The sequence below is a fragment of the Ranitomeya variabilis genome, chromosome 1, assembly GCF_051348905.1.
Source record: "Ranitomeya variabilis isolate aRanVar5 chromosome 1, aRanVar5.hap1, whole genome shotgun sequence".
Classification (NCBI taxonomy): Eukaryota; Metazoa; Chordata; class Amphibia; order Anura; family Dendrobatidae; genus Ranitomeya; species Ranitomeya variabilis.
The window spans coordinates 401,610,323-401,635,187 of NC_135232.1; the positions used below are offsets into that span (position 1 = coordinate 401,610,323).

The 24,865-nt window shown below is 43.6% G+C and overlaps 1 protein-coding gene across 1 annotated transcript in view; it reads left to right on the forward strand.

The window, feature by feature from the left end:
* Positions 1 to 7,461: 7,461 nt before the first annotated feature.
* The window catches only part of JAK2 (Janus kinase 2), a 337,554-nt gene continuing 320,150 nt past the window's right edge, over positions 7,462 to 24,865 (forward strand). Inside the window, exon 1 of the mRNA XM_077249154.1 lies at positions 7,462 to 7,646. The gene's annotated coding sequence lies outside the window, so the exon portion shown is untranslated. The remainder of the gene's footprint in view (positions 7,647 to 24,865) is intronic.

Consider the following 24,865-nt stretch of genomic DNA (forward strand, 5'->3'; position numbering starts at 1 on the left):
TGCTCCCAACGGTGACGAAGACGGGCGAATATGCCCTTTCTCCAAGGACTCCTTCACATAAGTCCGCATAGCGGCGTGCTCTGGCACGGATAAATTGAAAAGTCGGCCCTTAGGAAACTTACTACCAGGAATCAAATTAATAGCACAATCACAATCCCTCTGAGGGGGTAGGACACTGGATTTGGGCTCATCAAATACATCCTGGTAATCCGACAGAAACTCAGGGACTTCAGAAGGAGTGGAAGCAGAAATTGACACCAATGGAACATCGCCATGTACCCCTTGACAACCTCAACTAGACACAGACATTGATTTCCAATCCAATACTGGATTATGAACCTGTAGCCATGGCAAACCCAACACGACCACATCATGCAAATTATGCAACACCAAAAAGCGAACATCTTCCCGATGTGCAGGAGCCATGCACATGGTCAACTGAGTCCAGTACTGAGCTTTATTCTTGGCCAACGGCGTGGCATCAATTCCCCTTAATGGAATAGGATACTGCAAAGGCTCCAAGAAAAAACCACAGCGCCTGGCAAACTCCAAGTCCATCAAATTCAGGGCAGCGCCTGAATCCACAAATGCCATAACCGAGTAGGATGACAAAGAGCAAATCAAAGTAACAGACAAAAGAAATTTAGGCTGTACAGTACCAATGGTGACAGACCTAGCGAACCGCTTAGTGCGCTTAGGACAATCAGAGATAGCATGAGTGGGGTCACCACAGTAAAAACACAGCCTATTCTGACGTCTGTGTTCTTGCCGTTCAGTTCTGGTCAAAGTTCTATCACATTGCATAAGCTCAGGCCTCTGCTCAGAGGACACCGCCAAACTGTGCACAATTCTGCGCTCGCGCAAACGCCGATCAATTTGGATGGTCAAGGACATTGACTCATTCAGACCAGCAGGCGTGGGGAATCCCACCATAACATCCTTAAGGGCTTCAGAAAGACCCTTTCTAAAAATTGCTGCCAGGGCACACTCATTCCATTGAGTAAGCACAGACCATTTTCTAAACTTCTGACAATATATCTCCGCTTCATCCTGACCCTGACACAAAGCTAGCAAAATTTTCTCTGCCTGATCCACTGAATTCGGTTCGTCATAAAGCAATCCAAGCGCCAGAAAAAACGCATCTACATTAAGCAATGCAGGATCTCCTGGCGCAAGGGAGAATGCCCAGTCTTGAGGGTCACCACGCAACAAAGAAATAATAATTTTTACTTGCTGAATGGGGTCACCAGAGGAGCGGGGTTTCAAAGCAAGAAACAGTTTACAATTTTTTTTGAAATTCAGAAACTTAGATCTATCCCCAGAAAACAACTCAGGAATTGTAATTCTAGGCTCTAACATCGGATTCTGAACTACATAATCTTGAATGCTTTGTACCCTTGCAGTGAGATGATCCACACAAGAGGACAGACCTTGAATATCCAAATCTACACCTGTGTCCTGAACCACCCAGGGGTTAAGGGGAAAAGAGAGACAAAACACACTGCAAAGAAAAAAAAATGGGTTCAGAACTTCTCTTATCCCTCTTTTGAGATGCATTAACACTTTATGGGCCAGCTGTACTGTTATGGACCTGGTGGTTAGGAGCACCTGGAATGACCTGATGAGTAAACTCAAAAAAACGGAACTAGCTCTGGGGAAGTGGGAACTCTGCTGACCGCAAACTCTACTCCTATCGCACACACTAGAAATAGCCGTGGAGCGTACCTAACTCTCCCTAGACGCCTCTTCACAGCCTAAGAGCTAACTACCCCTAAAGATAGAAATAGAAGCCTAACCTTGCCTCAGAGAAATTCCCCAAAGGTAAAGGCAGCCCCCCACATATATTGACTGTGAGTTAAGAGGAAAGTCACAAACACAGGAATGAAACAGGTTTTAGCATAGGAGGCCAGACTTACTAAATAGTCAGAGGATAGAAAAGAATACTATGCGGTCAGCATAAAAAAACTACAAAACCACGCAGAGTATGCAAAAAGACCCCCGCACCGACTCACGGTGTGGAGGTGCAACACTGCACCCCAGAGCTTCCAGCTAGCAAGGAAACATCATGATAGCAAGCTGGACTAGAATTTAGCAGTGCTAAGAAATATATTCAGGCAGCAGTAACAAAAAATGAACTAGCAGGGACTTAGCTTCTGCTGGAGTAGACAGGTCCTCAGAGAAGTCCAAGAGAGATCTGAACCAATTCTGATACATTGACAGCTGGCATCAGGTAACGATCTGAGTGGAGTTAAATAGGGAAGCAGCATAGCAACATAATGAGAGCAGCTGATAAAGCCAACCTAGTGATCAGCAGTTCCGCTCGAAGCCACCAGAGGGAGCCCAAGAGCAGAACTAACCAAAGTACCATTCATGACCACAGGAGGGAGTCTGAGAACGGAATTCACAACACCCACCTAATCCTGGCTCCTCGCCCTTCGCAGTGTCCTTCCCCTCTTCTGTCCGGTCTGTCAGTGGACGCTGGCGGTGCGATAGTGATGTCATCTGTGTGTGCTGGCCTCCGGCAGGCCCCTGGGGGATGCCCACAGCCTGCTTGAATAAGCAACGGAGCCTGCTGCTCTGTGCTCCGTCACAATTGTTAATGGTATCAGCGCCATAAGGATGCCAATACTATTAACAGCGCAGCAGACAATTCAGCCCACCTGGCATTTGCCAGCACTGCCAGATGGCCAGTCAGGCCCTGACAGGAGGACATAATGCTATAAAGAGAGGACAGTCAGTGGTATTTTATAATAATGCAGGGGTGATGTCAGGACACGATGTGTATAATTGGGTGTCATTGGGAGGGATCTAAGACTGAACCTTGGGGCCCCCTAACAGGAAGGGGAAAAGTAGGGGAAGAAGATGTTACACTGAATAAGCAGTAAGAGAGGTAGGAGGAGAACCCAGAGACAGCGATATTCTTGAGACTAATAGAGCAGATCATAGTGAGAAGTTAGTGATCCAGTGTCAAATGCTGCTGAGAGACCTGGGAGTATCAGAAGAGAGTAGTGACTATTAGATTTTATTACAAACAGCAGAACGTTTCTAGATATTACTAATAAACCTAATTTGCGATACAGTTAAACATCCTTCGGCTGAACTTGATGGGCATTTGTATGTTTCCAACAATACCGTGTAAAAAGTGATCAAAAAGTTGCATGTACCAAAATGGTAACAACAAAAACTACAGCTTCTCCCACAAAAAAACAAACCCCAATACACTCCTATCAGACAAAAAATAAAATTGATGAATCTCATAAGGTAACACAACAAAAAAAGTATAGCATTATATTGCACAAAAGTAATAAAACATAAGTTTACATGATTTATATCTCTTCTTCTCTCTGAACGTGATCATTTCATTTCTCCTGCCCAGTGAAAGTTGGGAAAACAAAATAAAAGACAAATTAGTTTTAATTGTCTATCTTGTCTCATACAAAATGTATTGTTCTAAATAAATTTAATGTTGTTTATACTGCATGGTTAATAGCAACAAATATAATAATCCTAAAATGTTACTGTAACAGAGCAAAAATGTGAAAGCGGCACTGATTGATTAAAACTAATAAATGGTGGCATAGTGACCTTCCAGGGATCCTGTAGATCCAGAGCTGGCCGCTCAATACACTAAATGAATGACTTGGGTGGTGTAGTATCCAAAACTGGGCACGGTAATTTCCGGGAGACTTCCAATGTACTAATCCAGGGCCCTGCTTTTGTGATATGTGATTTTGTGATACCAAAAACTCTTCCAGCAAAGTTGCGCTTTGGTGTGTACAACTCCAGAAACCCTTACGGTATTAAATGAGTTGTTGATCCCCTCTTAAAGGGACTCTGTCACCTGAATTTGGAGGGAACAATTTTCAGCCATAGGGGCGGGGTTTTCGGGTGTTTGATTCACCCTTTCCTTACCCGCTGGCTGCATGCTGGCTGCAATATTGGACTGAAGTTCATTCTCTGTCCTCCATAGTACACGCCTGCGTAAGGCAAGATTGCCTTGTGCAGGCATGTACTACGGAGGACAGAGAATGAACTTCAATCCAATATTGCAGCCAGCGGGTAAGGAAAGGGTGAATCAAACACCCGAAAACCCCGCCCATATGACTGAAAATTGTACCCCCCAAATTCAGGTGACAGAGTCCCTTTAAGTACTACATTACCCATGTAAAATATCAACCCCGTACTGCCAGGTCTTCACATGATATACTTATGCCACATGAGCCCTTCCGCCAATCAGTGGCCGATAATGGGCTGCAGTGCTCACACCTCCCCCCCAGAGATTTGTCCTAAGGAAGCGACAGCACAGCAGCCCAATAGCAGCTGCTGATTGGCTGCAGGGCTCACATGGCATAACAATATCACGTAAATTCATGCGCCAACATTGCTAGGTGTTGTGTATAAGGTGTTTTTATTTTACATTGGGTAACGTAGCATAACGTAGTGAACAACCCCTTTAAACCCCGACAGTCCATACAGGTATAAATATAATTACTAATTGATAAATATCAAATAATATCCCTAAATATTGGACTGTCACCGTGCATACGATATTCATAACTAGGATAGGTCATCAATGTCAGATCAGTACAGGTCCAACATCAACTGCTCACACAACCGGATGTCTTTAGCTCTGGTGGCTGGATGGAAACAGTGAACGGAGCTGCATTGTGCAGATCCATTAAATCTGCAGCAGCCAAACAGCAGAACAGTTTCCATTCTACCACACTTTTGTATCCGCCTATAAAAAGACATGAAAAATAAAAACAAGAGCTCCCTATGTGTTATCGCTGATATTAAGTGAGGGTGAACTAACAATTGTCGCTCATCAGGATGGGTTGTATGGGGCACAACTCCGATAAGCGTGATACTGGTTCCAATGTGCGGCTGCTGCTCTGGCCGCTGGACTCCTACAGGGTGGGTGCAGAACGAGGGAGAAATGGGAAAGGAGTGGGCGTTAGATACTGGGCACTGCTAAGGGTATGTGCACACAATGCGGAAAACGCGGCGGATCCACAGCTCGGGTCCGCAGCAGTTTCCCATGAGTTTACAGTACAATGTAAACCTATGGGAAACAAAAAACGCTGTGAACATGCTGCAGAAAAAAAAACGCGCGGAAACGCAGCGGTTTACATTCCGCAGCATGTCACTTCTTTCTGCGGATTCCGCAGCGGTTTTATAGCTGCTCCTATAGAAAACCGCAGTTGTAAAACCGCAGTGAAATCCGCAGAAAAACCCGCAGAAAAACTGTGGTTAATCCGCAATAAATTTGCAGCAAAAAGCAGCGTTTTTGCCCTGCAGATTTATCAAATCCGCTGCGGAAACATCCGCAGTGGACCAATATACATGTGCACATAGCCTAAAGGAATCGCAAGTCGAGAGGAGAAAACATGCAAATTCATGCAATGCGTTTCAGAGTTGATTTAACTCCTACTTCAAGCTTAAAACAAGAATAATTGTTCCTCCCTTATATAGAGGTTGGAGGTAAGGTATTCACCATGTTACCAATTATCGACAAAATTTAGAATAAAAACAAAATAAAATACATGTATAAAAAATAGAATAAAAAAAGATATAAAATATACTGGTAAGTGCATTATAAAATCATTAAGTCACTGATCTATCATATAATTTTATCTAAAAAGATATATAAATATACATATAAAAAATATTGATTTATGATATCTATAAAATATATTTCTTTAGATAGAATTACATGATAGATCAGTGACTTTTTGGTGATTTTATAATGTACTTATTTTATATATATTTATTCTATTTCTTTTTTTTTACTATATATATATATATATATATATATATATATATATATTATTCGCTTTTATTCAACTTGATAGTGTGAATACGTTACCTCCAACCCCTTTATAGGGGCGTAAGAACCATTCTTTTATTTTGCCTGAAGGAGTTAAATAAACTCCGAAACACTTTGTATGAATAACCTGTCTTCTCCTTTGGACTGCGACACATGTATGTGTGAGTGTGGCGTCATTGTCAATGATCCCTTCTTATAAAACCATATGTGCCTTTATTGCCTGTTTCACATTTGCAGCCATTCTCCTCCTGTTTTATGCGGGAGGGTTTTATGAGCTCAATTATATTTTAGCTGTAATACTTGCGTCAATGTATTTTGCGTATTTTCTGATATTTTAGCAGAACGTGCTATTTTTTTAATTGATGAAACACGTTCCCCATTTTGAAGAGTGTGGCGCAAACGATACAAGACAATAAAAAGTGACAAAAGTCTTGTAAAATGACGCATGGGGCCCCATGGCTGCCTAATGTGCAGTTAGGGGCCACATTGTGAGGCAGCATCGCTCTAAGGCTACGTTCACATTTGCGTTGTGCGCCGCAGCGTCGGCGCCGCAGCGCACAACGCAAACAAAAACGCAGCAAAACGCATGCACAACGCTGCGTTTTGCGCCGCATGCGTCATTTTTTTAATTGATTTTGGACGCAGCAAAAATGCAACTTGCTGCGTCCTCTGCGCCCGGACGCGGGCGCCGCAGCGACGCATGCGGCGCAAAACGCAAGTGCGACGCATGTCTATGCACCCCCATGTTAAATATAGGGGCGCATGACGCATGCGGCGACGCTGCGGCGCCCGACGCTGCGGCGCAGGCCGCAAATGTGAACGTAGCCTAACAACACACACACGGAAGAAGGCAGCTCAAGGAAAAGAATGCAAACTAATCGATATGGCATGTGAAGCTGGCAATGAGGTGGCACTCGCATGCCCGAGCCACCAGTAGCCTGCCCCGAGCCAGGAGTAGTCTGTCCTGAGCCGGCAGTAGTCTTCCCCGAACCGGCAGTAGTCAGCCTCGAGCCAGCAGCAGTCTGTCCCGAGCAGGCAGTAGCCTGTCCCGAGCCGGCAGTAGCCTGTATCGAGCCGGCAGTAGCCTGTCCCGAGCCGGCAGTAGCCTGTCCCGAGCCGGCAGTAGCCTGTCCCGAGCCGGCAGTAGCCTGTCCCGAGCCGGCAGTAGGCTGTATCGAGCCGGCAGTAGCCTGTCCCGAGCCGGCAGTAGCCTGTCCCGAGCCGGCAGTAGCCTGTATCGAGCCGGCAGTAGCCTGTCCCGAGCCGGCAGTAGCCTGTCCCGAGCCGGCAGTAGCCTGTCCCGAGCCGGCAGTAGCCTGTATCGAGCCGGCAGTAGCCTGTCCCGAGCCGGCAGTAGGCTGTCCCGAGCCGGCAGTAGGCTGTCCCGAGCCGGCAGTAGCCTGTCCCGAGCCGGCAGTAGCCTGTCCCGAGCCGGCAGTAGCCTGTCCCGAGCCGGCAGTAGGCTGTCCCGAGCCGGCAGTAGCCTGTCCCGAGCCGGCAGTAGCCTGTCCTGTGATTATTGACGCTTGCGGTGTTGCTCAGCTCGGACTCTCCAGTGGAACGCACAGCCCGCGCAGCAGTCCGACCACGTGACTTTACTAGTCACATGGGCGTGTCACGTGGGGTGCGACGTCAGAAGGTCCTTTCGGTGAAGGGGGAACTAGCCGCTACCCTGTCACCACAGAGGAAGAGCCGGGGAATAACTGACCCACAACTGGCAGGAGAGCACAGCCAGGAGAGCGCCTGCGGCTGCCAGGCGGAGGAATGAAGGCGCTGGGACCTGTGTGACTAACCGGGAAGTGCCTCGGCTTTCCCCATGGTGAGGAATTTGCATATATTTCCTATGGCAGGGCTGCGGTACACGGGGCCACTATAATGGGGCAGGCTGTGCTGGTTGGCTGCCCTGCAGGACGTGTGCACGGGTAGCAGTCAGCCTGCGGCAGTATTTACTAACAGTGCTGTCCTGGGAGCCATTGATGGCTGCAGTGTGGAGACAGGGACCCAGCAGTGTTCTCAGGTAGTGGGGGAGCCTGCATGTGCTGTGCATTGTGGGCACTCAGTGCCGGCTGGGGGGATGTGCCCTCTCCTCTGGAGTGCCTTGGCCAGGCTAGGTGCCCTATTCTGTACAGTCTGCCTCACTCCTGTATCATTTATGTGGTGTGATGTGTCACTGACTGCCATGGGAAGCTGCGGGCACATATACTTCATATGAGGGGAAGCTGCCAGCGGGCGCGTATACATTATATGAGGGGAAGCTGCGGGCACATATACTTTATATGAGGGGAAGCTGCGGGCACATATACTTTATATGAGGGGAAGCTGCGGGCACATATACTTTATATGAGGGGAAGCTGCGGGCACATATACTTCATATGAGTGGAAGCTGCGGGCACATATACTTCATATGAGGGGAAGCTGCCAGCGGGCGCGTATACATTATATGAGGGGAAGCTGCCAGTGGGCGCGTATACATTATATGAGGGGAAGCTGCGGGCACATATACTTTATATGAGGGGAAGCTGCGGGCACATATACTTCATATGAGTGGAAGCTGCGGGCACATATACTTAATATGAGGGGAAGCTGCCAGCGGGCGCGTATACATTATATGAGGGGAAGCTGCAGGCACATTCACTACAAGAGGGGAAGCTTCAGGCAGTCGCGTATACAATACAAGAGGGACAGCTGCAGGCGGGCACGTATACAAGAGGGGCAGCTGCAGGCGGGCACGTATACAATACAAGAGGGGCAGCTGCAGGCGGGCACGTATACAATACAAGAGGGGCAGCTGCAGGCGGGCACGTATACAATACAAGAGGGGAAGCTGCAGGCGGGCACGTATACAATACAAGAGGGGCAGCTGCAGGCGGGCACGTATACAAGAGGGGAAGCTGCAGGCGGGCACATATACAATACAAGAGGGGAAGCTGCAGGCAGTCGTGTATACAATACAAGAGGGGAAGCTGCAGGCAGTCGTGTATACAATACAAGAGGGGAAGCTGCAGGCAGTCGTGTATACAATACAAGAGGGGAAGCTGCAGGCAGTCGTGTATACAATACAAGAGGGGAAGCTGCAGGCAGTCGTGTATACAATACAAGAGGGGAAGCTGCAGGCAGTCGTGTATACAATACAAGAGGGGAAGCTGCAGGCAGTCGTGTATACAATACAAGAGGGGAAGCTGCAGGCAGTCGTGTATACAATACAAGAGGGGAAGCTGCAGGCAGTCGTGTATACAATACAAGAGGGGAAGCTGCAGGCAGTCGTGTATACAATACAAGAGGGGAAGCTGCAGGCAGTCGTGTATACAATACAAGAGGGGAAGCTGCAGGCAGTCGTGTATACAATACAAGAGGGGAAGCTGCAGGCAGTCGTGTATACAATACAAGAGGGGAAGCTGCAGGCAGTCGTGTATACAATACAAGAGGGGAAGCTGCAGGCAGTCGTGTATACAATACAAGAGGGGAAGCTGCAGGCAGTCGTGTATACAATACAAGAGGGGAAGCTGCAGGCAGTCGTGTATACAATACAAGAGGGGAAGCTGCAGGCAGTCGTGTATACAATACAAGAGGGGAAGCTGCAGGCAGTCGTGTATACAATACAAGAGGGGAAGCTGCAGGCAGTCGTGTATACAATACAAGAGGGGAAGCTGCAGGCAGTCGTGTATACAATACAAGAGGGGAAGCTGCAGGCGGGCACGTATACAATACAGGAGGGGAAGCTGCAGGCAGTAGTGTATACAAGAGGGGAAGTTGCAGGCGGGCACGTATACAAGAGGGGAAGTTGCAGGCGGGCACGTATACAAGAGGGGAAGCTGCAGGCGGGCACGTATACAATACAAGAGGGGAAGCTGCAGGCGGGCACGTATACAATACAAGAGGGGAAGCTGCAGGCAGTCGCGTATACAATACAAGAGGGGAAGCTGCAGGCAGTCGCGTATACAATACAAGAGGGGAAGCTGCAGGCGGGCACGTATACAATACAAGAGGGGAAGCTGCAGGCGGGCACGTATACAATACAAGAGGGGAAGCTGCAGGCCCATGTATAGTACACACGGGGGTGCTGCAGTCAGGCTTGTATACTTTAGGTGCATATACAGTAAAAGTAGGGATTCTGTGTTAATTCGCGTATACAGTACAGGTAGGCATGGTGAGGGCAGGCACATATGCAATACAAGAAGGGATGCACGTATATTACAAGAAGGACTGCTGTAAGCTCCTACATCATAAGAGAAGGGATGCCGCGGGCATATGTATTTTCTAAAAACCATGCAGGAGGCATCACTTCTTGTAAAGTATAGGTGCCCGCAAGTGTACTTTACAAGAAGAGATGCTGCAGGGCAAAATTAATATTTTTACACTCATTGAAATCAATCAAAATAAAAAAAAATCAAAATAACCTGGCTCCTTTTTTCTGTTTTGCTCTAATCGTTTTCCTAATACCTGCTAATATACTGGACCAGAAGTTTTGTCATCGTCTATCGCTACTTTGATCAGTAGGTTCCATTGTCTAGTATTCGGGTACTGTATAAAAACATTTGTATGAACCACTATGATTAGATTTCTACAGACATGACCTGAGCTGCCTGCAGTCCTGTAGAACTACAGGAATCAGGCTCACTGGGGTAATGCAGTCACTAGAGGGCAGGGTTGTATATGTGTGGGAAGTTTACATAATGACTATAAAGCAGAATTTGCCAAAGAGGAACTATAAAGATACCAAAGCCCCTTATTCTAACAGGACATGTTTGCCAGTCCAGCCATTTATGCAGTGTTTGGCTGAATAGACGTGTTATACCATGTTCTTGTTTTTTTATAAAGATGTTTTTGCGTTATTTCTGCTATTAATGTGTATTATATGATATTATTGATAGAAAGTAGTTGGCAATATTCAGTGGTCAGCCTTATAAATGGACTGATATTCCCACTATAACCAATCCGCCTAACCTTTTTTAGAATGAACTGCAAGATGTGGTTAAGAAGTCTTTTATTAGGTTTTCTTCCTGGTGACAAGTCAACATAATGTAACTGTTACCTAGGACACAAGTGAGTCATACCAGTTACTCTCTTGTTAAATGTTTTTGCGGCACAGTTCTGGATTGATGGGTTGTTCTAATGTTCTATCTTCAGGAGCGCACCGATCCCTGGCTTCCTGCTTTGCCATGGGCAGTTTGCTCCTGAAGATTGACAGTTTGGCAGCAGCATGGCTACGCCATAGGTTCTAACCGTTCTCTCTCCCAGGCTCCTAGCAGAGGCAGCATCAGGCCATGTGCACACGCTGCGGATTCCATTGCGGAATTTTCCCCAGCGGATTTGATAAATCCGCAGTGCCAAAAGTACTGCGGATCGCGTTTTTTTGTGCGGTTTCCACTGCGGTTTTAGACACCTGCGAGTTTCTATAATGGGGCAGGTGTAGGTGCAGGGGCAGAATTGACATGCTGTGGAAAATAAACCGCTGCGTTTCCGCGCGTTTTTTCCGCATCATGTGCACTGCGGTTTTTGTTTTCCATAGGTTAACATTGTACTGTACACCGCATGGAAAACTGCTGCGGATCCGCAGCGTCAAAAACGCTGCGGATCCGCAGCAAAAACCGCAACGTGTGCACATGGCCTGAGAGAAGCTCAGGGGCGCTGAGGTTGGTCAGATCCAGCTTATGGGTAGAGCAGTGCAAATATACCAATGATGGGGTTCATGTTAGTTGTATGACGGAGGAAACAAGTTTTAAGTTTTGTGCCTCGGTTACAAGTCTCCTTGCGTATTCCTTTCATGTGAGGTGTCTTGGGCTCTATGCCCTGAAAGTTCACCAGCCACCCTTATTATAGATTAGTCAGTACATCATAGAGCAGTTCTACGAAGATTTAATTAACCCTGTATGGATGCATTCATATATTTTTTTTTTCTAAAATGGTCCGAGTTCCATCAGTGCGGTGAATAAAATTTTCATCAATGTTTGGTCAGTATGTTAGTTTTTACCATCAGCGTTTCATCAGAGGTTTCTCAAGTTTGTCCTGTCAGGCAGTGAAAAACAGACAGCAGATGTCTATATCTGCTTCTTCCGCCTAGATGGAATGAAATGGTTTTGGACAACTCCTTTTTTGATGGCTGTACTGTGCATAACATAAAAACATGTCATATTTACTTGCACAGCTGTTCATTGCATGTTGTCCCTGTGTCTGTCAGCGATCAAATCTCATAAAAATGTATAGCGTATTTTTATTTTGTGATGGGCAGTGGAGCTATCAAAGAGGACCTGTCACTTGCTAAAGAATGAGTTTGAATGCCTTGTGAAAAAAAAAAAAAAATCTCAGAGCTCCCCAGATTCTGCTGCTTTCTTCTGTGTTTTTTTTTTTTTGCTGTGCCACTTCATTGCATAGATATTCACATTTGTTGCTTTTGGAGCGCAGCATGTGAAATTTTTGCCTGCAGACCAACTTCACATTTCTTCAGAATCTTCTCTGGGAACTTGTGCCTTTAACCCCTCTCTTCCAGAATCTGCCAATCACTGATCGTCAGCATCTGAGTCAGCTAGATTAGCTACTGAGCTGTGATGTATTACATTTTATATTTTGCCGCAGACTTTAATGTAACATCTTGCTGAAGTGTGTGTGTTACTCTGTAGCTCAGGCCTTGTTTTTATTTTCCTCTTTTTTTTATGCCATGTTCACACATTTATGTGTCACAGTCCAAGCACGGACTTTGATTCGTGGACCGGCCGTGGAACTCCTGACCCTCACAATACAACCTTTTAGGCATGAATGGGGCTGTCCATTTTGGGTCGGGAGACCTATGGACAGTCTTTGTACAATGTCCATGAATGTACTGGCATTTCTGGTTATGCAGCACCTTTCTTTTCTCCCTTACCTGAAATCAGTCATGGAGATGTGCTTCTGCACACAGGGCAGTACAAATGTTGTGTCAGCTGTCCATTGCTCAGCAGGTATCGTGCACATACTCCATAAGATAGTCAGCTGTGTGCATATACAGTGAAGGAAATAATTATTTGATCCCTTGCTAATTTTGTAAGTTTACCCACTGACAAAGACATGAACAGTCTATAATTTTAAGGGTAGGTTAATTTTAATATTGAGAGATAGAATATCAAAAATAAAATCCAGAAAATCACATTGTATAAAATATATACATTTATTTGCATTTTGCAGTGAGAAATAAGTATTTGATCCCCTACCAGCCATTAGTTCTGGCTCCTACAGACCAGTTAGACGCTCCTAATCAACTCATTACCTGCATTAAAGGTAACTGTATTACATGTTCACCTTTATAAAAGACTCCTGTCCACAAACTAAATTAATCCGTGAGACTGTAACCTCTACAACATGGGCAAGACCAAAGAGCTTTATAAGGACGTCATGGACAAGCTCACATACCTGCACAAAGCTGGAATGGGCTACAAAACCATAAGTGAGACGCTGTGTGAGAAGGAGACAACTGTTGGTGCAATAGTAAGAACATGGAAGAAATACAAAATGACTGTCAATTGACATCGATCTGGGGCACCACACAAAATCTCACCTTGTGGGGTATCCTTGATCATGAGGAAGGTGAGAGATCAGCCTAAGACTACACGGGAGGAACTTGTTAATGAATTCAAGGCAGCTGGGACCACAGTCACCAAGAAAATCATTGCTAACACATTACACTGTAAAGGTTTAAAATCCTGCAATGCCCGCATGGTCCCCATGCTCAAGAAGTCACATGTGCAGGACTGTCTGAAGTTTCCCAATGAACACCTGGATGATTCTGTGTGTGATTGGGAGATGGTGCTGTGGTCAGATGAGACAAAAATTGAGGTATTTGGCATTAACTCAACTCGCTGTGTTTGACCCAAAGAACACCGTCCCCACTGTCAAGCATGGAGGTGGAAACATTATGCTTTGGGGGTGTTTCTCTGCTGAGAACATAGGACTACTTCACTGCATCAGTAGGAGAATGGATGGAGCCATGTATCGTAAAATCCTGAGTGACAACCTCCTTCCCTCCGTCAGGACATTAAAAATGGGTTGTGGTTGGGTCTTCCAGCAAGACAATGACCCAAAACATGCAGCCAAGGCAACAAAGGAGTGACTCAAATTGAAGCACAGTAAGGTCATGGAGTGGTGTAGACAGTCTCCAGACATTAATCCAATAGAAATCTTATGGAGGGAGTTGAAGCTCTGAGTTGCCAAGCGACTCAAAATCTTAATGATTTAGAGATGATCTGCAAAGAGGAGTGGACCAAAATTCCTCCTGGCATGTGCACAAACGTCATCATCAACTACAAAAAACGTCTGACTGCTGTGCTTGCCAACATGGGTTTTGTCACCAAGTATTATGTCTTGTTTGCCAGACGAATCAAATACTGTACTTAGTTCTCATTGCGAAATGCAAATAAATGTATATAATTTATACAATGTGATTTTCTGGATTTTACTTTTGATATTCTATCTTTCAATGTTAAAATTAACCTACCCTTAAAATTATAGACTGTTTATGTCTTTGTCAGGGGGCAAACTTACAAAATCAGCAAGGGATCAAATACTGTACTTATTTTCTTCACTGTACCAGTCTTTGGACGGTTCCCTGGTTTATTCTGCCCAGTTTGCTGCATTGTTCCTCTGCACCCTCTGTCAGATTAGTCAAGTTAGGCCACTGCAAAGCTACTTATGACACCATGCATACTTTTTTGTGATCTGGTCGTGTTGGGCAATACAAGCATTTCTGCATATCTCTGCATGTAGTGAAGAGAAGGCATGCCAGCCATTTCCCACCTTCTGTTTTCTGTCTTTGGCATTCTGCACACTGGCTCATTTAGGAAAATGACATTTTGTTACCATACTTGATTGTTAGTAGAGCAAATAGCTATCAGTCTCTGTATCTCTTTCTCTCTGTAATTTAAATCAGTGACCTATTTATGTCTTGTGCAAATGTTCTGTCTTTTAGAGGATTAGTCCTTGTTTTATTTCTTTCCACATTGTATATTTGTAATGGAAGAAATAAGGCTTAAGAATTGCTATTCTATGCATATGCTTGGGGACAGAATTCTGGAGTACATATTTGGCATTGCAGAGCTGGAGCGCCACTTTTTAAGACGCAGACGTCCTTAAATGTTTTTTCATTTCAATGTGTGAGTTCATAGAGATGAACATCTTTTGCGGCAGGCATTGCCATACGAGTTCAACATGGATGTGCTCAAAGAGCTAAGAGACACAGATAATTTCATAGTTACTTTACTGCATTAACCCCTTCATGACCCAGCCTATTTTGGCCTTAATGACCTTGCCGTTTTTTGCAATTCTGACCAGTGTCCCTTTATGAGGTAATAACTCAGGAACGCTTCAACGGATCCTAGCGATTCTGAGATTGTTTTTTCGTGACATATTGGGCTTCATGTTAGTGGTAAATTTAGGTCGATAATTTCTGAGTTTATTTGTGAAAAAAACGGAAATTTGGCGAAAATTTTGAAAATTTCGCAATTTTCACATTTTTAATTTTTATTCTGTTAAACCAGAGAGTTATGTGACACAAAATAGTTAATAAATAACGTTTCCCACATGTCTACTTTACATCAGCACAATTTTGGAAACAATTTTTTTTTTTGCTAGGAAGTTATAAGGGTTAAAATTTGACCAGTGATTTCTCATTTTTACAACCAAATTTACAAAACCATTTTTTTTAGGGACCACCTCACATTTGAAGTCATTTTGAGGGTTCTATATGGCTGAAAATACCCAAAAGTGACACCATTCTAAAAACTGCACCCCTCAAGGTGCTCAAAACCACATTCAAGAAGTTTATTAACCCTTCAGGTGTTTCACAGCAGCAGAAGCAACATGGAAGTAAAAAATGAACATTTAACTTTTTAGTCACAAAAATGATCGTTTAGCAACAATTTTTTTATTTTCCCAAGGGTAAAAGGAGAAACTGGACCAGGGACGTTGTTGTCCAATTTGTCCTGAGTACGCTGATACCTCATATGTGGGGGTAAACCACTGTTTGGGCGCACGGCAGGGCTCGGAAGGGAAGGAGCGCCATTTGACTTTTTGAATGAAAAATTATCTCCATCGTTAGCGGACACCATGTCGCGTTTGGAAAGCCCCTGTGTGCCTAAACATTGGAGCTCCTCCACAAGTGACCCCATTTTGGAAACTAGACCCCCCAAGGAACTCATCTAGAGGCATAGTGAGCACTTTAAACCCCCAGGTGCTTCACAAATTGATCCGCAAAAATGAAAAAGTACTTTTTTTTCACACAAAATTTCTTTTAGCCTCAATTCTTTCATTTTCACATGGGCAACAGGATAAAATGGATCCTAAAATTTGTTGGGCAATTTCTCCTGAGTATGCCGATACCTCATGTGGGGGTAAACCACTGTTTGGGTGCACGGCAAGGCTCGGAAGGGGAGGCGTGCCATTTGACTTTTTGAATGGAAAATTAGCTCCAATCATTAGCGGACACCATGTCGCGTTTGGAGAGCCCCTGTGTGCCTAAACATTGGAGCTCCCCTACAAGTGACCCCATTTTGGAAACTAGACCCCCCAAGGAACTTATCTAGATGCATAGTGAGCACTTATAACCCCCAGGTGCTTCACAGAAGTTTATAACGCAGAGCCGTGAAAATAAAAAAAATAATTTTTCTTTCCTCAAAAATGATTTTTAGCCCAGAATTTTTTATTTTCCCAAGGGTAATAGGAGAAATTGGACCCCAAATGTGGTTGTCCAGTTTGTCCTGAGTACGATGATACCCCATATGTGGGGGTAAACCACTGTTTGGGCGCACGGCAGGGCTCGGAAGGGAAGGCACGCCATTTGGCTTTTTGAATGGAAAATTAGCTCCAATCATTAGCGGACACCATGTCGCGTTTGGAGAGCCCCTGTGTGCCTAAACATTGGAGCTCCCGCACAAGTGACCCCATTTTGGAAACTAGACCTCCCAAGGAACTAATCTAGATGTGTGGTGAGCACTTTGAACCCCCAAGTGCTTCACAGAAGTTTATAACGCAGAGCCATGAAAATAAAAAATAATTTTTCTTTTCTCAAAAATGATTTTTTAGCCCACAATTTTTTATTTTCCCAAGGGTAACAGGAGAAATTGGACCCCAAAAGTTGTTGTCCAGTTTCTCCTGAGTACGCTGATACCCCATATGTGGGGGTAAACCACTGTTTTGGCACACGTCGGGGTTCGGAAGGGAAGTAGTGACGTTTTGAAATGCAGACTTTGATGGAATGCTCTGCGGGCGTCAGGTTGCGTTTGCAGAGCCCCTGATGTGCCTAAACAGTAGGAACACCCCACAAGTGACTCCATTTTGGAAACTAGACCCCCAAGGGAACTTATCTAGATGTGTGGTGAGCACTTTGAACCCCCAAGTGCTTCACAGAAGTTTATAACGCAGAGCCGTGAAAATAATAAATGTGTTTCCTTTCCTCAAAAATATTTTTTTAGCCCAGAATTTTTTATTTTTGCAAGAGTAACAGGAGAAATTGGACCCCAAAAGTTGTTGTCCAGTTTCTCCTGAGTACGCTGATACCCCATATGTGGGGGTAAACCACTGTTTGGGCACATGCCGGGGCTCGGAAGGGAAGTAGTGACGTTTTGGAATGCAGACTTTGATGGAATGGTCTGCGGGCATCATGTTACGTTTGCAGAGCCCCTGATATGCCTAAACAGTAGAAACCCCCCACAATTGACCCCATTTTGGAAACTAGACCCCCCCATGGAACTTATCTAGATGTGTGGTGAGCACGTTCAACCCCCAAATGCTTCACAGAAGTTTACAACGCAGAGCCGTGAAAATAAAAAATCATTTTTCTTTCCTCAAAAAAGATGTTTTAGCAAGCAATTTTTTATTTTCACAAGGGTAACAGGAGAATTTGGACCCCAATATTTGTTGCCCAGTTTGTTGTGATTACGCTGATACCCCATATGTGGGGGTAAACCACTGTTTGGGCGCACGTCGGGGCTTGGAAGGGCCTTGTCCCTACCTATGGGGGTGATAAAGGGGGGGGGTTTATTTATTATTTTTTTATTTTGATCGCTGTGATAGAACCTACCACAGCGATCAAAATGTACTTGTAATGAATCTGCCGGCTGGCAGATTCGGCGGGCGCACTGCGCATGCGCCCACCATTTTCCAAGATGGCGGCGCCCATGGAGAAGACGTCCGGACACCGGGAGGGACAGGGTGGATTGATTTAAATCACGCCGATTTAAATCATGATTTAAATCACGATTTAAATCAAAAGATTTTTTTCTATTTAAATCGGATCGATTTAAATCATGATTTTAATCATGATTTAAATCACTGATTTAAATCAAAAGGTTTTTTTTAATATAAATCACGATTAAAATGAGAAGTGAGAGCAGTGCGCATGTGCGCCCATAGTTACACGGACGAAACTAGGGGCAACGATCTAACGCCAGGGTGAGGGGGGGACCCCAAAGTAAGTAAAAATCTTTTTTGTTTTACTATATGGCAATAGGTAGGTGTTTAAAAGCAGCATGTCTTAATTGTATAAACTATTAATAGCCTCCATATTTTGTTCATACTGCCCCTTTAATTCCACACTTCTAGCTTGGTTTCACTTTTGGTTTAGTTTCTTTTTCCATTCAGTTGACATGCCCAAACTTGTTGGATAGTCAGCAGTACTTGGCTGTAGTAACAATCAAACTTCATAAGTGATCTGTGTGAGCCATGGCAGGTCGTAAGAGAGACCCTATTTGGGTTCATTTTGTTGAGATGCCAGCAGCAGATCTTGGAAAGAAAGGTGCAAGAGCAAAGTGCAAATACTGTCAAAAGGATATCCAAGGACTTGTTTGCCGTTTGAAATCACATTATGAAAACTGCAACCAGAAGGGAAATGAAGATGTTGATAGTGAAGTGTTTCTTTGGTCATCTTCATCACCGCACTTCTCATGATGTTGCCTCATTCACGCCACCAGGCCTTGCATCTCTTTGTTGCATCATTTGCATTTTGCACGCATGCCTGCCTTACCGATAGGCGAAGGAGCTTCATTAAAATATTCCCAAACTGGGTCTCTTTTACGGCCTGCTGCCATTATAAGGAAAGAATGTAATAAACCTCAGATCGTACACACAAACAGATCCAGACTTGTCTGTCTGTGGCTATGCTGCAGTATTGTGCTCAAAGTTTCACTTTCATTTTTTTGTCTGCTTGCCCTTCCTCCTCTAAACACTTAAATTCACATTCTTCTTGTGTTGTGCAGATCTATTCCACTCCAAACAATCAGAAACATATTGTCTAACTTCTTGGACTTGGCACTGAAGGGGTTGATTCTGTATTCATAGGTTTGTAGAACAATAGGATTAAGGTCTTTTTCTCAACTCTGTTCATGTTGTAACATTTTTGCCATGAAGAAGAGGCTGGGACCTCTGCGGAGTCAAATTCAGTTTTGAGAACTGCGTAAGTAAAGCGAGCGTCTGTGATAATATAGGAGAGAAACTGCCCACTAATCCTACAGAAACCTCTGGAAGAGCATGGCATTGTGAATGTTACACATATACAGCCTTTATTCTACTGAGTTAAACATCTCAGCTTTATCTCATGATGGAAGAACCTTTGGATGGTAAAATATTTTCCTCAAAAAGCAGTTTATTGAAAAAAATCCGATTTAAATCAAAAAAATCCGATTTAAATCAAAAAAATCCGATTTTTTTTGATTTTTTTTAAAAAACATTGATTTTTATCCACCCTGGGGAGGGACATGGAAGCTAGGTAAGTATGGGGGGGTGGGATCGGAACACGGGGGGGGGGGGATCGGAGGACCGGGGGAGCGGACAAGAGGACCGGGGGAGCGGACAGGAGGGAGGAGGGGAGCGGACAGGAGATCGGGGCAGAAAGGACGACTGGGGGGGCGATCAGTGGGGGGGGGGGCAGATCGGGGTCTCCAGCCATGGCAGATGCTATTGCAGCATCGGCCATGGCTGGATTGTAATATTTCACCATTTTCATAGGTGAAATATTACAAATCGCTCTGATTGGCAGTTTCACTTTCAACAGCCAATCAGAGCGATCGTAGCCACGGGGGGGTGAAGCCACCCCCCCTGGGCTGAAGTACAACTCCCCCTCTCCCTGCAGATCGGGTAAAATAGGAGTTAACCCTTTCACCCGATCTGCAGGGATGCGATCTTTCCATGACGCCACGTAGGCGTCATAGGTCGGATTGGCACGGGTTTTCATGACGCCTACGTGGCGTCAAAGGTCGGGAAGGGGTTAATCCAACAGTCCAGTTTCAATGTGTGAACTGATCTGCATCAATTTTCAATGATTGCATCTGCTTTAAGGGATTTTGTGGTTTGTTGTTGATTTAACAGTTTTTTTACTAAGAATATCCAAATAGTCAAACCGGCCTGATACTAATAGAGTCAATTATATTGTAACTTTTCCAGCTGTATCTGATGTGGGTTGCATCTTGTCTGCCTTACTTATTTCTTTTAAAAGGAAACTGTCAGCAACTTACACCAGCCCAAACCGTTTATATGACCATGTAGGTTTTAAAATATGACAGTCGATACCTTTTATGTCCCCAGTGAAGAGCAATTTACTTTGAAGGTATTTTCAAATATTGCTGGAAGGGCAGGAAGGCGTGACAGTGCACTTCCAGTGCTTCGGCTCCCCTCTACATTCTGGGTCTACTGCCACCGTCTTCTGTTTTATTGACCGGTCATTGGTGTGGATGACACGTTCAGTAGATCCTCCGATGCTTGTGCTTACCTAATGGTAAAGCACCATGCAGGCTGTGCAGAACTGGAGCATGCATGTGATTACCTGCATGTATACATAAGTCAACAACCTGTCAATGAAGAGAAGGGTGGCGCTAGTTTGGGAATAGAAATAATAATAATAATAATAATAATAATTTTATTTATATAGCGCCAACATATTCCGCAGCGCTTTACAACTTATAGAGGGGACTTATACAGACAACAGACATTACAGCATAACAGAAATCACAGTTCAAAACAGATACCAGGAGGAATGAGGGCCCTGCTGCTCGCAAGCTTACAATCTATGAGGAAAAGGGGAGACACAAGAGGTGGATGGTAAATAGGAGCCAATGCATTTGTAATGTGTCCACTTACTATTAAAATGAAGAGACTTTTGGTGCTTTTAGACAATAGAAAATTGGAGATCGTGTGTTTGGAGGATGTCTCCTTCCTGATTGTCCAAACTCGTAAACGTGATGGCGATCACCCAATTAACTAATCAAATTTTAATTTGAGTGGTGATCAGATCCCTTATGGGATTTCTTTGGCACTAATGCAATAATTATTGATCATCATACTGGATCTAATAAATTTATTCTAAGGTCACTAGACATTTACATTTGTTCATTATCTCTGTCACTATAAATGTATGCATTATTCATTTAGGTGATCAATTCATATGAATTTATTTTTATGCACGACACTTTATTTATCATTAATACAATATTTACTGATCTAGTACTGTATTTTTCAATCCTGGCACATCCCTCCCCCTTTTTTTATTATTCATTTTTAATCATATCCTTTGTCTTTTATGTTATTTAGTTTTCTTGTTCTCATAAAGTGATTATAAACTATTATTGCCTGCTTCTTGAATATAGCGTTGTAGTTTTTATAGAATTTCTTCCTTATGCAAGTTTTTGTTTGGCTTGTATAAGCAGATTAGTAAACTAGTGTGGAGTGACTTATAGAGTGCTGATCAGTTATATATAAGGGTAGGGTCACATTGCGTTAGGGCGATCCGTTTAATGGATCCGTTACTCAGCGGCACTAGCACTGTGTAACGGATCCGTTAATGCGCCCATAGACTTACATTATCGTAACACATCCTAACGCATGTCAAAATCAGCATGCGTTAGCGATGATGCCTTACTTTGTGATGCACCCTCGAACGCTGTTTACCGTATTTTTGGGTACATTAGGTCTAACTCACAGCGAACGGAAGTGTTAGCTGTTCATAGGCCTCTATTGCTAACGCATGCCAACGCAATGGTACCATGCGTTACCGCGATTGTAGCAAAGAAGCGATTTTTGTGCATCAGCGTTAGCGTATCCGTTTAACGGATCCGTTAAACGTATGGCACTAACTCGATGTGATCCTAGCCTAATAATACATTGACAAAAACCATATATAAAAAAAAATGACTAATTACTGAACAATTATTGTAATTCATTTTTATCAATCCCATTGAATTTAAAGGGGTTGTCCAGAATTAGAAAAGCATGGTTGCTTTCTATCAGAAGAGAATTGACGCCACCCAGAAACATGGCTTTTTTGTGGTATTGCAGGTCATCTCCATTCAATTAATTTGGGCTGAGTTACCAAATCGGCCACTAGGTATGGTCCTATAAGCTCCCTTGCAGCGAGTCTGAGTGGCTTGTGTCCTGTACATCGACAGCTCCTAATCTCAGATGTCTGCAACACTGATGACTAGACGTCAACACTGCAGGCTTTGGGAGCAGGGGTGGATACTTGGCACTGGACCCAGGGAGGGTAAGTTAAACACAGTTTGTTTATTTTATTTTTTAGACTAATAGAGCTTATAGGAAAAAAACCTGCCAGAATGGAGACAACCTTTTGAAGTCTACACTTCAGTTAAATGTTTTGCTTTGTTTGAAATACATTGTCTACATAGACTTTTAAAGCCCGTTATACCACAACAGAAGCCAGAATAAGAACTTTCCGTGTCAGTGATAGAAAAGTATCACCAGAGACACATTTTTTGGTAGGTACCTAGATTTTTGGCTGTTGAGAATTTAAATTCACGTAAAAATTATGACTAGACTGGGGAATCCCAATTTAGTAATGAAAAAGAGAAATTCCACTGACTAAACCTTCTTGATAATTGTGGAAAAAAAAAGTTGCCTAAAAAGCAGTTTTGACTTTATTAAAGTATATTTTTCATTACTAATGAATTATTGCAGACATGAAGCATAAGTGTTTGGACTGTATTAGGTATTTTATCTTCCTTACACTTTTCTAAAATGTTAGATTGTTTTGATTCTTTTATGAAGTGTTACCTTAGATGAGAATATGTAGTATTATTATTATTATTATTAGTGGTGGTGGTAATGATCTTTGCATAATGAAGTTATACTTTACTTTTTTTTTTAAAGGGAATCTGTCAGCAGGTTTTTGCTATTTAATCGGAGAGCAGCATAATGTAGAGGCAGAGAGCCTCATCCCAGAGATGTTACTTGCTCATCTGCATGCTGTAGTTTCAATATAATCAGTGTTTTATCAGCACTAGGTCAGGACTAGGTGTCACATGCAAGCCAGTCCTCCTAATCTGTAACACCACCACTGACTGGCAACTTGCTGACAGTGTACACATGAAGATGCCAGTTCGGAGTGTGGACAGGGTTATACACAGCTCAGCATTCTGACCACTGCTACATCTACAGCAGAGAAAACAGGGATTCTATCAAAACTGCACCAAGCAGTCCAGTAAGTGACACATCTCTAGAATCAGGCTAACTGCCCCTACATCTTGCTATTCTCAGATTCTATAACAAAAACCTGCTGACAGATTCCCTTTATGGCTCAGTTCTAATGTCCATCTGACCTTTCCATGAGTCTGTTCCATTTAGAACAGATAATCAGAAGGAGAATCCTGGGCGTTCCTGTTTGAAATGGAAGCACAGGGGCCTCATTGAGTTATATGGGGGTCTGTTGGGTTTCTGTTTGTTTATTTTTAGAAGGGACATACAACGTCTGCCTCTAGGGCTTCTTTTTCATTCTAAAAATAAGCAATAATCAGATACCAGAAGGAAAACCATAAAACAGGAATGCACAGGATCCTAAATCCATTTATCTGTTTTAAATGGAACAGACAAATGGGCAGGAGAGGCGGACATGTGAACAGGCTGTGAAAGAAAAACCGTCGTCCATTCCAGGGTTTTCAGGTCCAAAATTAGTGTTCATTCCGCCATCAAGTGAACAATGTTTCGACCCAATGAAGGTCTTTATCAAGTACATCACACTTATACTTGATAAAGTCCCTCATTGAGTCGAAACATTGTTCATTTCATGGTGGACTAGTTCTGAACGTGAAGAGACTGGAGTGGGCGCTGTTTTTTTTTTTTTCTCCAGATTCTGCTATACTAACAAGTGGGTTCCTTGGTGATTCTGAACCCACGTCCGTCTCAGTATGTGCTGCCAGCCACTTTTTTCTCTGGATGGACATGTGAACAGGGTCTAAGCGTACAGCAAGCTTTGATGAATCTTTACAGGGGCCATGTAGAGAATACTCTGCATATTCTGTAGCGGTTAATCTTGGTATCAGCATTGCCTGCCTTCCAACTAATGTAAGCAGTTTCACATCAGATTCCATTGCAGTCTGATAAGATGTGAGATTATGGAGGCAGCCTTTCACCATGAATTTACATGCTTTTGCTACTATAGCAGACTGCTATTGTTGTCCCTTCTTATTTGGCAAAATTGTTTTTTTTTTGTCTCCTCTGTTTTATTTAGATCATTGCTAACATTGGCATGAAATTGTAATTTGAAACACTGATCTTATATCTCCAGCCCGTTATTTGGAGGCTCTGTCAGCTACTTATCTGATAGATTTCTTTTCTTTTTACTATCAGCTTAGCAATGTAACCAATACTTAACAATACCAATTAAATGAATGTTCTTTACAATAGCATTATTGTGAAGCTGCTTTTTCCTCTGATATGCCTCCTAGACTTGTATAAATAAATCAACACTTTTCTCTTGTCAGAAGTGTATGTCATAACAGTCTGATAATGTCAATGTGGATGGCACAGCCACTTCTGCACCAAAACTTTATGAATATAGCACCAGCACATTACAATTCAGAGGGTCCATGTATACTGTAGACAAAACAGGACATTACAGATTAACAAACTAACTAGTACCACAATCTACGAGGAGAGGTACACATTGCTTGTTTTATGAAATGTTTTGGCCATCTTCTGTAATAAATAGCGTCGTCCACATAAAACTGCATGAGATGGTCACCTATCTAGTACAGATATGACTGTGTCTCGAAAACTAAAAACAAGCAAAACTAC